At 37.1% G+C, this 14,925-nt stretch overlaps 1 long non-coding RNA gene across 1 annotated transcript in view; it reads left to right on the forward strand.

The window, feature by feature from the left end:
* LOC116585530 overlaps nt 1–13,615 on the forward strand; it is a 28,071-nt gene extending 14,456 nt beyond the window's left edge. Inside the window, exons 2-4 of the long non-coding RNA XR_004283681.1 lie at nt 8,331–8,351; nt 12,186–12,206; nt 13,564–13,615. This is a non-coding gene — a long non-coding RNA (uncharacterized LOC116585530). The remainder of the gene's footprint in view (nt 1–8,330; nt 8,352–12,185; nt 12,207–13,563) is intronic.
* The last annotated feature ends 1,310 nt before the right edge of the window (nt 13,616–14,925 follow it).

Genomic DNA, 14,925 nt, shown 5'->3' on the forward strand with positions numbered 1-14,925 from the left:
TCGAAATCTCCTACTATTACGATATTATAAATGAGTTCTGTATGTTTATTATTAATTGTTTTATATGTTTGGGGCTTCCATGTTGGTAGTATCAATGTTTATAATTGTTTGATTTTCTTGTTTGATAGTCCAGTTTATTATAGTATAATTCCCTTCTTCATCTTTTATCACAGTCTTTGGTTTAAAATCCACTTTGTCTATTACAAATATTGCTACTCTGGTTTTCTTTTGACATCTGTTTACATGATATAAGTTTCTCTATATACATACTTCCAATCGCAGGTGTCTTGAGATCTTAAATGAGTCTTTAGGCAGCATATAGTTGAGTTTTGTTTTGTTTTCTTTTATGTTTGTTTTTCTTTATTTTTTGTGACACCTTATTTCTTTTGATTAGGGTGTTTAGTCCACTTACCTTCAGAGAAATTATTAGTAGATATGTATTCAGTGTCCTTTTATTATTTTTTCTTTCATTGTTTCTGCACATTTTCCCGTATTCCTTCTGGTTTTTGTCATGTTTGACCTTTCCCTCCCACTCAGAGTCCCCTTTAACATTTCTTGCAGGGCTGGTGTAGTGATCACAAACCCCTTTAGTTTTTATTTGTCTATGAAACTCTTTTTTTCTCCTTCTCTTCTTTGTGATAACCTTGCTTGACAGACTATTCTTGGCTATATATTGTTCCCTTTCAGTGTGTTGATTATATCATGCTTTCTATTCGGTCTTGACAAGTTTCTTTGGAGAGAACTGCAGCTAGACTTATGTCTTCCCTTGTAATTTAGTGACTGCTTATGTCTTGGTGCTTACTGGATTTTTTACTTAATAACCATATTTTGCAAGGTTAACCACAATATTTTTGTGTGTGTTGAACTGTTTTTATTTATTTTGAAGGGAGTTGTCTATGCCTCCTATATTTGGAGGCATTCCCTAGATTAGGGAATTTTTCAGTTATTATTAACTCAAATAAGTCTGGCTCCTTTTTTTTCTCTTCTGTTATTCCTGTGATACAAATATTATGTTGGATGGAGTCCCTGAGTTGCCTATGTCTATTCTCTTGATGCATAATTCTTCTTTCTCTCTTTAGTTTAGCCTTATTGTTTTCCATTATTCTATCTTCTTTGTCACCAATTCATTTTTCTGCTTCTTTCATCCTGCCATTGCATTGAATCTGTTTTAAATATAAGTTATTTCATTTTTCTTTTCTTACAGATTGTTTTTTTAACTCTTTTATCTCTGCAGTAAGGACCTCCCTAAGTCTTTTATTCTTTTGGTCAATCCCACCTAGAATATTATGATGGTTGCTTTAAATTCCCCATCAGGCATATTAATTATATCTGTTTTGCTTAGACCTCTGCTGAGACCTTATATTTTTGTTTCATTTCAGAGGATTTCCTCAGTCCTGACATTTTTTCTGTCACTGTCTTCTCTGTGTTAGGAAAGCATGTTTTGTTTCCTGATCCTGAGAGGAATGACTTTACGAAAATAAGAATTCATATGGTATCCAGAGACTGATGCTTTAGGGACTGTCTCTGTTGTATTCTGCATATATTTTTCTGCTGTGTTTTGGTTGTGCTGTCTTTCAGGATGGTCATCTTCTGAGGCTCTCCTTGCCTGCTGTGGACAGTGTTGGAAACTGTGTAAGAGTGTGGCAAGTTTTAACTAGGTGTGCTCTTATCTGGTTATTAAATGAGGCCTGATTTTAGTTCCACTAGAACTGAATCCGTGCAGAACTCTCTGGTTGGGAGACAAGCTGTGGGTAGCCTTTCTGTTGGTCCTATGAGGAAGAGGCCTACTGTCTTGGGACTGAGGCAGGCTTGACAGAGAAAAGCAGTGGAGGCAGAGCACTGGTATGTGAAGTCTGGTGTAAGAATGTTAGGCAGCCAATCTCAGCATCATGGTGTTTACTGAAGGTAAGTCTGTGTTTATGTTGAGGGGTTTAGGAGGAAAATGGCACTAGTCAATTCCCTTTTCTCCAGAGAGGGGGTATCCATTCCTGCTGTTCTCAAGGAAGCACTCCCAGTACCGTGATTAATCTTCCCAATGTGCCCTGGGTATTTCCCAGATCCTCATTTTCATGTAGTGTTCCTCAGGGTTGTTTACCTGTCTTCTTTCAGGAGTAAGATAGTTCCCTCAGGGCTATATTCCAGTGCAGTCCTTTGATCTTTAAAACTCCAGTCTTTAAAGCCTGCTTTTAAAAAAAAAGGCAATAACAACAACAACAACTGAACAGCCAACCAAACAAACACACAAAGAACAACAACAAGAACAACAACACACACACAAACACAAATCAGCTTGTCTCTTTCCACACAATGGCTTTGGGGAAGTGTCCTTCTTGTGTCTTCCCTGGTGTGTTTCTCTCTCTCTCTCTCTCTCTCTCTCTCTCTCTCACCTTTCTCTGCAACCAGGACTCCCCTCCTTCCACAGCAGCTGTGATCTATTTCTTTCTCAAACCATGTCTTTGAACTTCCTACCTACCTCAATGTGACCCTTTCTCTCCCTTTAATTGTGGATTTGTTCTGTCTTCCTCATGTTTATTTACCAGGAATACAGAATAATTTGATATCTAATTGTGTTTGAAGAGTGAAAGAAGCCTGACAATGTTGCCATCTTAGCTCAGAAGCAGGGAAATCTTGATAAGGAGGAAAAATCTGGAAGTATCAGCCTTCTGGATTTTATGGTTTAACATATAGCTATAGTACTCAAAACAGTGATTTACTAACACAAAGTAGATACATACATAGATCAGTACAACAGAACAGAAAGCCTACAAAGAACTCCACACTTACATGGTGAATTATTCTATGACAAAAGAGGCAAGAAAACACAATGGAACAAATGTCCCTTCTATAAATGGTGTTGAGAAAACTAAGAAGATAATTGCAAAAGAATAAAATTTGATTAAATGTAAGCTCTAAACCATAAAACTCTTAGAGGAAATATAGGCACTGAGTTCTTGACATCAGTCTTAGCAAATTCACTTGAATCTGTTAAATCAGGCAAGGACAAGAAAAACAAAAATAAACTAATAGGACTACCTCAAAGTAAAAAACTTTAGCACAGTGCAGGAAACTATTAACAAAATGAAAGGGTAACCTGTTGAATGGGACTAGATATCTTCATATGATATATCTGATAAGGGATTAATAAACAAAATATATAACAAACTCAAATAAATCACTATCAGAAATTCAAACAATCCAATTAAAAATGGGCATAACCAGACTAATGTCAAAAAAATACATACAGATAGCCAACATTTACAGGAAAAGATGTTACATATCACTAACCACTAGGGAAACATCTACTATCAAAACCACAATAAGATATAATATCATGCACATCACAATGACTGTTATCAGAAGGAAGGGTATAACAAGTGTTTCTGAAGATGTAGAAAGGGAGTACAGTGAGCTCCTGGTGGGAATATAAATTAGTGCACGCAATATTGAAATGAGACTTTCATGCTTCTCAAAAGAATAAAAATGGAATTACCATATTATTCTGTAATTCAAAAACAAAATATTTATCAGGACAAAATAGGAACAGCACTGCAAAAAGCTGTATACTGTTCCCTATGTATATCAGAAAATTTTATATAGTGAAGCAAGACATGGAGGTAATGTAAATGTCCAAAGATAGATATATGATAAAGAAGATATGGATATAGATATGTATATAGAGATAAATATATTACAGATACAGATATAGGTATACTTATAGACAAATTATATATATATAATTTGGATATATCCAGATATATCCAAATATCCTGGGCAGTGATGGAATATATATATTATATATATATATATAATATATATATTATTTATTTAATAATATATATTTTTATATATTATAAATTGTATATATTGTATATATGCAATATATACACTTATATATTGCACTTATATATATTGTATATATTGTATATATATTATTGTGTATATATATAAATGTGTATATTATATATTTTTATATATAATATAATATATATAATAACATTATATATATTATATATAATATATTAATATATATATTCCAACATTGCCCAGGGATATATGGGCAGTTTTGGAAGGTCAAGTCTCAGAGCTCTGTGAATCATGGCACGGGTTATCAAAAATCTGTTAAGAATCTCTATGTAGTTGAAACTTGTGCTTTTCTCTTATGTAGCTGCACAACACTTGGCTCTCACACACAAAATTTATAATTTATTATTCCCAGTCCTATCTATAATGAGATTCACTGCCTTCAAAGAGCAATGAACTGTCAGAAGTTTTACTTTCATTCTCTAACTTTGTGTATTTTTTTTTTTAAAGGTAAACTTCAGGTAGAACATGGTAAGTCATCCATTACTTCCTTGTACAGACAGTCTCTAAAAATATAAGGAAATAAATAGCAATTTGGGTTTTGGAATTGTGTATTTCCTCCTTTTTTTTCTGAATTTGGTTGTCCAAGTGTCCATGAGCTCTGTTATATCATTGCATCTATAATTCCTTGAAGTTCACAATTATAGCCTGGATTCTACAGAGAGGAGACCTGGTTAAAATATGGGAAATGTAGTAAATGAAGGTATGCAGTAAATGCCCCAGAAATCATGAGAAGGCTCATGGTGCTCCATTTCAATGCAGAGGACAGCCTGTTCCACCATTAAATGTCTACTAATGTGAGCTATTTTCAAAGTTTTTATTAATTTTCATGTATCTTTTCCTTGCTAACCCACTTCTTTGGAAATTGAGAAATTGAAGCTTGTATATAATGCACTTGGAAAACCTACTTCCTCTTCTGCATTTTTGAAATTTCCCCATGTATGGGATTTCTTCTCACTTACATTTATGCACTCAATTTTTAAAAATCTTTCATAACCTGATTCATTTCTGTGTCCAAGGTATGAATTGATATATGTGTTATCATCAGATTAAGTATGAACTTTACAAAATGTCCATGGACAATTTTGCCTTTGAATGACCACAGATTTTCTTGGGATGAGCATTGAACCCTGCTTGACTTTTTTGGGTTACTGACTCTGGATTTCACCATTTTCTAAAGTCTCAAAGATCCAATCCCCGTCAGTTTCAGCTCAGACTCCATGGGTAATCTGCATGAACTTTGAGGCTTGTCCTTGGATGAGCTCCACATAATCAGCAGATGGATATCCATGCACTGGCTTAATTAATGAGTAAAGGAGACAATAAATGATGTAATTATAGCATATTTCATGATACTTTGGAATGTCAGAGACCTTCTCTTTCAAATGATGAATACAATACCTGCTTTACTTTCTCTCTTTTCTATCTCGTATTTTCACCCTCTTGGATAACTAGTGACTACTTCTCTAGCCATTTTTCCACACATACATTGTTGAATTATTTATTATATCTTTTGTTTTTATACAGAACTCTTAGCTAAAAAGAAACATGATTAGTCTTTTTTTATATTTTGGAGGGGAAGTTATCTTGGAAAAAATGTATTTGATCTATGAAAATCACATTAGTAAATGGTTTCCACATCACAAATTATCAGTTGTTTAAATGGACTTCTTTATCTGTTGACATATAAGCTGAAACAAAGCTGTCCTTATGTAGCATTATAAATTGTAGGTTGTACAGTAGCATCTTTGTTCAATTATATCCCATGTTATTAACTGCTCTTACATTTTAAAAGGTTTCCATTACTTAGTTTAGAGAGATAGAAAGAGAGAGAGACAGAGCATGAGAAAGGGTAGAAGCTGAGGGAGAGGTACATGTAGACTACAAACTGAGCAATGCGCCCCAAGAGGGGCTGGAACACATGAGTCAGTGGTCAGCCCATGAGACAAAACCAAAAGTCACCACTAACAAGCCAAGACAACCAGGTACCCCTAGGGTTTTTGTTGTTGTTGTTGTTGTTGTTTTAATTTTTAAAGGCCCAATAAATATTCAGTTATCCCTTGTATTTTTTATGATAAGAGTCCAAATCAATGCATCAACAACCTTATTGGGCTATTTTTTTAAAGATGTATTTATGTACATAGGAAAGTCAGTGTGAGAGTGAGAGTGAGGGAAGGGAGAGAGGGAGAAAAAATCATGAGGAGACTTTGTTCTGTGCATGGAGCATGATATGGGGCTTGAGCTCCTGATTTTGAGAACATGACCTGAACCAAAAGCAAGAGTTGCTGGCTTAAACAGCTGGACCACCCATGTGTCCCAATATTTGGCTCCTTTAAGGCTTTACATTTTTCACTATGTTTGTTGACATAAAAGATGCATAAGTTTCATATACTTTATTCATGTATTTTATCATTTGTTTTGATTTTGTTTTTAACTCTTCACCAGGTTATTTAGGATATTTTCAAAGTTATTTGATCTATATGCATTTGCACTTGTTCCCTATTCCTGAAATATCTCTTTTCTGTGGTCATTTCCTAATTTCTTTTGATTTCCCTTTAGAAACTTGGAGAACCCTCAAAATTTCAGAGAAGGATCTAAGTACTCTCTGGGACCCCACAGGCTTACATACCCACTTCATTGCTTTGGATGGTGCTCTGAACATGGGACTGGTCAGCGCTATGTGATATTCTTCACTGAGAGTCAGTGGCATGATCAGTGCAGAATTGAGTGTGACTAGTCCACCATTACACTTTGGGTGGAAAAAAACTGATTTTTTTTTATGACTTTTTCCTTGTTTGTTTTGCCCCCTCCTTTTCTGGATTATGAAGGGAAGAGAACATGATCTCTGGTTTCTTCTCTGGCCTAGGTATAAAAAAAATCCCAATATAGTTAATTTTCACAGAATCACTTATGTGAAAATGAAACACTTTGATTGACTTCAACTTTTTTTTTCCAGTGGTGACATGTTTATTTATAAATATTATGGTCTAGACATTTTTAAAATTAGTATTAATTTGGACTGACTTCATCTTATTTTAGTCTGAACATTATGTATTTGGACATACTCCACTGAGCCAAAAATAAGACATTTATAAGAATCTTGATTAGGAGCTGCTTAGAAATAGACATGTATCACACTTCGCACTAGGCTGTATGAGACCTCAGAGGGATCATGCAAAGGGAGATGTCCTTAAGAGACTTACTAAATATTCATACCCCATGAAAGGATATAAATGGGATTTGAATTCTGAGGCAGGATGTTGAGGAATCTACCAGAATCATCCCCAAAGGAAAGAGTCAGTGTTTCATCCTCTGAACACATAGATGAAAAAATACCTGGCACAATGTTTTTTATAAAAAAGAGAGGCAACTTTGGTGAAGGTGTAGAGAGGGAACATGATGACCTACTGATGAGAATATAAATTTGTGCAGCCAATATTGGAAAAAATATTTTCATGTTTCTCAACAGAACAAAAATGGAATTAATCGAATTATGCAGTAAATCAAGTACTAGGTATTTATCAGGAGAAATTAAAAACACTACTGCTAAAAAGCTCATGCTCTCCCCAATGTTTATTAGAGGGTTTTTCATATAGCCATGCAAGAAAAGCAAGTAGTAAATGTCCACAGATGATACATATATGATAAAGATGATACATATATGATAATGATATGATGCATTCTTAGGAGACTTATTATATATTGATACCTTATGAAAGGATATAGATGGATTGGGAAAAGAGGTAGAACATTGAGGAAACTACCAGAATCATCTCCAAAGGAAAGAGTGAGCATTTCATTCTGTGAGAACACAGAGGTAAACATCGGACATAATGTTTTAATCAAAGGAACTTTGGTAAAGTTGTAGAAAGGGAACACTGGAAAGCCCTGGTGTGGATATCAAACAGTACAGCAAATATTGAAACATGTCTCACATTCCTCAGAAGAAAAATAAAGGAATTAGCATATTATGCAGTAATTGAAGTACAGGTGTTCATCTGTACAAAACATAAACCCTGCTGCAAAAAGGCGGTTGCTCTACCCTATGTATATTAGAGAAATTATATATAGCCAAGCAAGAAACGGAACTAATGTATATAACCTCATGTACATATGTAATAAGGAAGATAGGTATATGATATATAGAGCAAGAACTACAGATAAGGTAGACATAGCTATATTTTTGGACATAGATAAACTTATAGATACTGAATATCTCTCTGGGCAGTTTTGGAAGGTCACGTATAGAACTCTGTGAATCCTGGTGTGGTACATCAAAAGTCGGGTAGAAATCTCTATGTGGTTGAAACGTCTGCATTTCTTTTAAGTAGCTGCAAAACACTTGGCTCTCTCAGACAAACTTTATAGTTTCTAGTCCTATATAAAGAATTTCATGGCCTTCATAGAGCCATGAAAGGTCAGAAGTCTTAGTTCCATTCAATAACTTATTTCTGTATTTCTTTTTAAAGGCAAACTTCAGGAAGAATATGGTAAGTCATTCATTCTCTGTGTTGAATGGATTGTTCGGAAATTAAAGGTTGGGCATTATTTTGAAGGAAAGATTTAAGACAAAACAGTCTCTCCAGACATAAGGAAGTAAATAGCAATTTGGGCTTTGGAATTGTGCATTTCCTTCCTCGTTTTATGAATTAGGCTGTCCAAGGTTCCCAGAGTTCTGCTGGATCGTTACATGTATAATTCCTCAAATTTCTCATTCATAACTTGGATTCTGAGGAGAGGAGAGGCCCGTCAACCTTGGGAAGTGCAGTAAATGAAGGTCAGTAGTAAATGCCCCAGAAAAACTGAGAAGGCTAATCGTGTTCCATTTCTATGGGGATCACAGCCTGGTCCACCAACAGTTCTCTATCTATGCCACCTAGTTTCACATTTTGCTGTTAGTTGGCAGGTAGATATTCTTTGTTAATCCACTTCCTTGGAAATTGAGAAAAGGAACCTTGGATACGATGTCCTTGGAGAACCTTTTCTTCTTTTGCACTTCTGACTCCCTCCCCCCAACCATACACACTGTCTTGAGGAATCTTCTGCACCTACTCTGACCACTTCCAATTTAAAAATATTTCATAACCTGCTGCATCCCTTTTCCCACGGTATCAGGTGATATACATATTCTCAGCAGATTATGTATGATCTTTTTCAAGCATCTAGGCATCATTTTCTCTTCAAATGCCCCAATGTTCTCCTTAGGATGAGCAGTGAATCTTGCTGGCTGTTTCAGCGTACTACTGATTCTGAATGTTGTACTTTTCCAAAGGTTCAATGATCCATTCCCAGTTTCCTGCAGCTCAGACCCCATGGGTATTCTGCACAGAATTTGGGAATGCTGTTGGAAGAGCTCGACACAGTCAGCAGATGGATCTGAATGGATTGACTTAATGATCAAAGGAGACAGTGGATGATAGAATTACAGCCATCTTTCATGACACTTAGAAATGCTTCGACACCAACTATTTCATAAATGCACATATTGCCTGCCTCCTTATCTATCTTATATGTCTCTTATTTTCATGAACTTGCCTAACATATGACCAAGTCACAGCTTGAAATTTTTGAATTGAGAATACTTCTCTAGAAATTTTTCTACACATACATAGTTGAATTAGTTATTATATATTTTGGGTTTTTTTACAGAAAAATTAACCACAGAGAACTGTGAGTAGTCATGGTTTATATATTGGAGGGGAAGTTAATTTGAAAAAAAATGCATTTGATCTAGGACAATCACATTAGCAAATGGATTCCACATCATAAGTTATCAGATTTTAAAATTGTCTCCCATTCAGAGTTCATGTATCAGTTGAAACAATGCTGTCCTTCTGAAGCATTGAAATTGCAAGTGGTATAACTAAATTTCTTTTTAAAATGGTGACACTGTTGCATCTCTCTTAATTATTTTCCATATTGTTAACTGCCCTCATTTTTTAAAGGTTTTATTTATTTATTTGACAGATAGAGATCACAAGTAGGCAGAGAGAGAGGAGGAAGCAGGCTTCCCGCTGAGCAGAGAGCCTAATGTGGGGCTCGATCCCAGGACCTTGGGGTCATGACCTGAGCCGAAGGCAGAGGCTTTAACCTACTGAGCCACCCAGGTGCCCCTGCCCTCATGCTTTAAAAGATTTCATTTTCTTGTTGAGAGAGAGAGAGAGGTTGTAATAGCACAGGGAAAATGACAAGTGGACTCAACACTGAGCGAGGAGGTCAATGAGTTGATGCGATACCAATGTCTGAGATCAGCCAAAGAGACAATAAAAAGAGTCAATGCTAACTGGCAAAGCCACCCAGGCACTGCTAGGTGACTTCATTTTAATACCCCCAAAATGTAAAGATACCCTTGAGGAATGTTCCTGTTACTTCTAAAATAGAATTCCATAACCGAACTTTGTCTTTAACCTTGGTTTGGAAAATTATGTCTAACACCTGTTTTATATGATAAGATGCCAAGCCAATTCATCAACATCCACATTTGCCTCTTATTTAAAGAGAGATTTCTTTACTTTGCAGGATCAGTGTGAGACACAGGGTGGGGGGTGGATGGACTGAGAGGAAATCACAAGAAGACTCTGTGCTGGCCACAGAGCATAACATGGGGCTTGAGTTCCTTATCTTGAGATCATGACCTGAGCCAAAAGCAAGAGTCGCTCATTTATGTGGCTGTACCACCCATGTGTCCCGATATTTGGCCAAATTAAGCTTTAGGTGTTTCACTATAATACCTGTGTTCACATATCCAATGCCTAAGTTTCATGTACTCTTTCCATATATTCTTGGATCATTAGTTTTCTATTTGTTTCTTCACTTTCCCTTGTTCCTTTGGAGAATACTGTCAGAGTAATTTGGTCGGTATGCATTTGGCCTTGTTTGTCCATATTTTCTGAACTATTTCATTGCTGTGATCATTTCCCAATTTCCTAAAATTTCCCTGTGGGAACCTGCTGAACCCTCACTAGATCAGAGGGGGATCCGAGTACTCTTTGGGACTCCAGATTCTCACATTCTCACTTTATTGCTTTAATTGGAGCTGTGCACATGGGCCTGGTAAGGGTTAGGTGTCCTTCTTCACTGAGAGTCAGGGGTGTGATCAGTGCAGGACTAAGTATGGCCAGTCACCAGGACATTTGGCGAAGAGAAACTACTTTGAATGTATTTTTTCTTCCATTTTTTTGTTTGGCTCCTTCGTTTTCTGGATTAAGAGGGAAAGACAATGTGAGCTCCATTTCCATCTCTGGTCCAGCTTTTAATGGCCACACAACAATGACTTTTCACAGAATCACTTATGTCCAAAGTGAACCTTTTGACAGATTTCATCTTGTTTAGCACTGAACCTCATGTCTTTGGACATAATCATCTCAGGAAAACGAAAGCACCTCACAGAACCTTGGTCAGGAACTGCTGAGAAATAGGCTTGAAGGAGACTATGGGCTAGGCTGTATGAGATTACAGAGAGAACGTGCAAAGGGATGTGTTCTTATGAGACTTACTATATATTCATACCTTATGAAAGGATATAACTGGGTATGGAATAAAAGCAGACTATCGAAGAACCTAGCAGAATCATCTCCAAAGGAAAGAGGGAGCATTCCCTTATGTGAGCACACAGAAGAAAAAAATATCTGACCTAAAGTTTTCTATCAGAAAGCGAATAGATTTTAGTCAAGTTCTAGAAAGGGAACATCAAAAGCCCTGGTGTGAATATCAAAGGCACATCAAATATTGTAACCTTTCTCACATTCCTCAGAAAGGAATTAGCAAATTATGCCGTAAGTGAAGTACAGGTGTGCATCTATACAAAACATAATTCCTACTGAAAAAAGGCGGTTGCTCTACCCTATGTATATTAGAGAAATTAAATATAGCCAAGAAGAAAAGAATGAATGCATATGCCCATATATATATATATATACACACACACACACACACACACAAACACACAGACATACACATATACATATGTGATAAGGAAGATAGGTATATGATAAATAAACAGGAAATACAGATAATGTAGACATAAGTATGCTTTTAGACATACATGAACCAATAGATAAAGATACAGAATATCACCCTGGACAGTTTTGGAAGGTCACATATCGAGCTCTGTGAATCAAGGTGGGGTTTTCAAAAAGTCAGGTCGAAATCTCTGTTGTTGAAACATCTGCTTGTCTTAGAAATAGCTGCAAATCACTGGCTCTCTCAGACAAAGTTAATAGTTTCTAGTCCTATATATAAAGAGATACACGGCCTTCACAGAGCAATGAATGGTCAGAAGTCTTATTCCATTCTATAACTTATTTCTGTCTTTCTTTATAAAGGCAAACCTCAGGAAGAAAATGGTAAGTCACGCATTACTTCTGTGTTAAAAGGATTTTTCACAAATTAAAGTTCAGGTTTTTTTTGAAGGAAAGATTTAAGACAAAACAGTCTCTCCAGAGATAAGGAAGAAAATAGCAATTTGGGCTTGGGAATTGTGCATTCACTTTCCTGTATTATGAATTAGGTTGTCCAAGGTTCACTGAGATCTGTTGGATCATTATTTGTATAATCCCTCAAATTTCTCATTCATAACTTGAATTCTATGGAGAGGAGAGCTCTGTAAACCGTGGGCAGTGCAGTAAATGAAGATCTGCAGTAAATGCCCCAGAAAATCTGAGAAGGCTCGTGGTGCTCCATTTCCACGGGGAGCACAGCCTGGTCCACCACCAGTTCTCTACCAATGTCAACTTGTTTCACCTTTTGCCGTCAGTTTGCAGGTAGACATCCCTTCCTAACGCACTTCTTTGGAAATTGAGAAAAGGAACCTTGGATAGGATGTCTTTGGAGAATATTGCTGTCTTCCCCACTCTGGAAACTCCCTACCCACACACACGCCATCTCCAGGAATCTTTTGCTCCTACTCCGGCCCCTTCCCATTTAAAAATCTTTCATAGCCTGCTGCATCCCTTTGTCCACGATATCAGTGGATGTATGTATTCTCAGCAGATTATGTATTAATTTTGTCAAGAGTCTAGGCACTTGCCCCAATGTTCTCCTTGCGATGAGCGGAGAATCTTGCTGCCTGCTTCAGCCTACTACTGACTTTGGAGGTTGCACTTTTCCAAACATCAATGATCAATTCCCAGTATCTTGCAGCTCAGATCACATGGGTATTTTTTTTTAAGATTTTATTTATTTATTTGACAGAGAGAGACACAGTAAGAGAGGGAACAGAAGCAGGGGGAATGGGAGAGGGAGAAACAGGCTGCCTGCAGGGCAGGGAGTCCGATGTGGGGCTTGATCCCAGAACCCTGGGACAGTGACCTGAGCTGAAGGCAGATGCTTAATGACTGAGCCACCCAGGTGCCCCTCCCATGGGTATTCTGCATGGATTCTGGGGAATGCCCTTGGAAGAGCTCAGTACAGTCAGCAGATGGATCTGCATGGACTGACTGAATTAATGATCAAAGGAGACAGTGGATGATGGAATTACAGCCGTTTTTCATGACACTTCAGAAACTCTTAGACAACAACTATTTCCCAAATGGACAAAGTGCCTGCCTCCTTATCTCTCTTATGTATCATGTATTTTCATGAACTTGGCTAACATATGAATAAGTCACAGGTTGAAAAAATTCTGTAGAGTCTACTTCTCTAGACATTTTTCCACACATACACTGTTGAATCATTTATTGTATCATTTGTTTTTTTTTACAGAACAATTAACTGCAGTGGAATGTGAGTAGTCTTGGTTTATATTTTGGAGGGGATGTAAATTTGAAAAATATGCATTTGATCTAGGACAATCACATTACCAAATGGGTTCCACATTATCAGCTATAAGTTTTTAAAATGATCTCCTATTAAGTGTTGGCATATCAGTTGAAATAATGCTGTCCTTCTGAAGCACTGTAAATTGCAAGTAGTATAACTAAGATTCTTTTTTAAATGGTCACACTGTTGCATCTTTCTTAATTATTTTCCATATTATTAACTGCTCTTATGTTTTAAAAGACTTCATTTTCTTAGTTGAGACAGAGAGAGAGAGAGAGAGAGAGAGAGAGAGAGAGGCTGGTTGTAGAAGCCCAGGGAAAATGACAAGTGGACCGCCCCCGAGCAAGGCGGTCCATGAGTTGATGCGACACCAATATCTGAGATCAGCCAATGAGCAAAAAGGAAGGGTCAACACTAACTGACAAAGCCACCCAGACACTGCTAGGTGACTTTATTTTAATACGCCCAAATATACAGGTAACCCTTGAGGAAATTTTTCTGTTACTTCTAAAATAGAATTCCATAACCGAACTTTGTCTTTAACCTCGGTTTCCTTCTAGTTCCCCAATTCTTTATTATGTAAGGATAATTATGTCTAACTTCTGTTTTATATGATAAGAGGCCAAGCCGATTCATCAACGTCCACATTTGCCTCTTTATTTACAGAGAGATTTCTTTACTTTGCAGGATCAGTGTGAGACACAGGGTGGGGGGTGGATGGACTGAGAGGAAATCACAAGAAGACTCTGTGCTGGCCACAGAACATAACATGGGGCTTGAGCTCCTTATCTTGAGATCATGACCTGAGCCAAAAGCAAGAGTCGCTCATTTATGTGGCTGTACCACCCATGTGTCCCGATATTTGGCCAAATTAAGCTTTAGGTGTTTCACTATAATTCCCGTGTTCACATATCCGATGACTAAGTTTCATGTCCCCTTTCCATATATTTTTGGATCATTTGTTTTCTATTGGTTTCTTCACTTGCCCTCGTTCCTTTGGAGAATACGGTCAGAGTACTTTGAACGCTATGCATTTGGCCTTGTTTGTCCGTATTTTCTGAACTATTTCATTGCTGTGATCAATTCCCAATTTCCTAAAATTTCCCTGTGGGAACCTGCTGAACCCTCACTAGATCAGAGGGCGATCCGAGTACTCTTTGGGACCCCCGAGTCTCACATCCCCCTCTTTATTGTTTTGCATGGAGCTGTGCATATGGGCCTGGACAGGGCTAGGTGTCCTTCTTCACTGAGAGCCAGGAGCGTGATCAGGGCAGGATTAAGTTTGGCCAGTCACCAGGACTTTTG

Source organism: Mustela erminea, chromosome 3, assembly GCF_009829155.1.
Source record: "Mustela erminea isolate mMusErm1 chromosome 3, mMusErm1.Pri, whole genome shotgun sequence".
In the NCBI taxonomy this organism is placed as follows: Eukaryota; Metazoa; Chordata; class Mammalia; order Carnivora; family Mustelidae; genus Mustela; species Mustela erminea.